This window comes from Pygoscelis adeliae, unplaced genomic scaffold, assembly GCF_000699105.1.
Source record: "Pygoscelis adeliae isolate BGI_AS28 unplaced genomic scaffold, ASM69910v1 Scaffold343, whole genome shotgun sequence".
Classification (NCBI taxonomy): domain Eukaryota; kingdom Metazoa; phylum Chordata; class Aves; order Sphenisciformes; family Spheniscidae; genus Pygoscelis; species Pygoscelis adeliae.
The window spans coordinates 353,810-355,571 of NW_008824402.1; the positions used below are offsets into that span (position 1 = coordinate 353,810).

At 64.0% G+C, this 1,762-nt stretch overlaps 1 protein-coding gene across 1 annotated transcript in view; it reads right to left on the reverse strand.

Annotated features, from left to right (window-relative positions):
- The window catches only part of NAV1 (neuron navigator 1), a 78,050-nt gene that overhangs the window by 13,397 nt on the left and 62,891 nt on the right, over positions 1-1,762 (reverse strand). The window lies entirely within an intron of this gene.

Sequence of the window (1,762 nt, forward strand, 5' to 3'; positions counted from 1 at the left end):
CACAGACAGCAGGTCCGGCCACCGCTGCTATGCCAGAGCGGCTGCTCCATGCCAGGGGCTCGGCGGACCATGCACAAGCCCATCTCCAGGGCCGTCAGTCAGCGCTGTGCCGGGGCGGCAGCTGCCTGCGCACCCCACGGGCCCGTCCGGCTCTGCAGCACGAGGCTGTGCCTGCGGCGATCCGGCACAGACGGGCACGGAGCATTTTCCAGCAGGATGAGCACAGCCCCTTTCAGGTCAGCAGCTGAGTAGGTCAGTGAGGCCCCGGAGACTCCAAGGGGGCTGCGAGAGGCTGGGGGCAGCAAGCAGTGGCGTAGGAGAGGGGAGCAGAGCTGAGGGGCTGCAGCTAGCCCCGCTCCCTGCTGGAGATGCCCATTCCCTGACACCAGGACCACAGAGGTGCAGGAAAAGCCCAGCACGCATCAGAGCCCCAGCAGCTGGTGAAGCTGCTCAGTGTCACCCAAGTGACACTGTGACCCTGGCTGAGCTGGGGACAGGACAGTGTGGCCTGGCAGAGAAGAGGACACCTGCTGGGCACCTCCACCAACCAGTGTGCCAGGGCACAAGCAACAGGCACCACCACCACCCCCTCTGGAATGCCCAAACCCCAGGATGGAGCAACGCAGGCAGCTCCAGCACCCTCCAACCAGCCCCGTGTACCCTGCTCTTCCCAGACATCAGGGACTGGCCAGAGCCAGGATGGACACAGCATCCCCACGGCAGTTTTTGGGACAGAGCCCTGCAGGCACTGCTGCCCAGGAAGGGATTTAATTACGACCACGTGCCCGGGACATGCTGCTGGGCTGCCCAGCTCCAAGCATCTCCCACTGCTAGCCCCTGTGCTGGGGGTGACTTCTCACCGGAACAGAAATCCTCACCCCAGAGCACAAAGCAAAGCTCCTCTCCCAGGCTGGCATCACCCTTGCAGCAGGCAGCGCTAGGAGCAAGGCAGGGCTTCGGTGAGCTGCATGCTGCGGGCACATGGCAGGGCTTCGGTGAGCTGCATGCTGCGGGCACATGGCTGTGACCAAACACAGTGCTGGGTCTCTTCAGCTGGGCTTTTGTGGCCCGGCAGAGCAAACCCCAAATGCTCTCCCAGCCTCGCATGGAAAGCCCCTGCTGCCCTGGCCCCAGGCACCTGGAGGGCCCCGGTGAAACAGGCACAGGGTAAGGGACTGAACTGGGGCAGGAGGTGACCCCAGATACTCCTTAGCAACCCCATGCCAAGGAAGGGCAAAACGGAAGGTCACAGATGACATCCCAAAAGCACTCAAGCCGTGGGGTGAGGCCTGGGAGCCAGCTGCCCACTGTGCAGCGTCTCTGGCTCTCTTAGGGGCACACGGCTGGCACACTGAGGGGTCCCCAAAACTGGCATGCGTATGCTGTAGCTGTCACAGCAAGAAAAGCCTCAACTCGGGCTGCACCGCAGCACCGACGGCCCCTCGGCAAACACAAACTCTCAGAGCATGACCAAGCCCTGGCACCCCGGTCCCTGCCGGCCGAGGCCATCCGAGTGCCCCCCGCAGACCCCAAACAGGGGGCAGCCATGCCGCAGCGTCATGCTGGGGGCAAAACTCAATTCCCGCTTTGTGCTCCAGCCCCTCCATCTTACACAGAGCGATTCCCCACCTCCCTTCAGCTGGCACCGCAGCAAACCCACCCTGAACGCAGCGATGCACCGGGACACCCGCAAGCCCTGCACCCCTCTGCCCACAACAGCTCACAGGGAAGGGATGCTCAAGGACGGCGGCGGCGGCAGCGA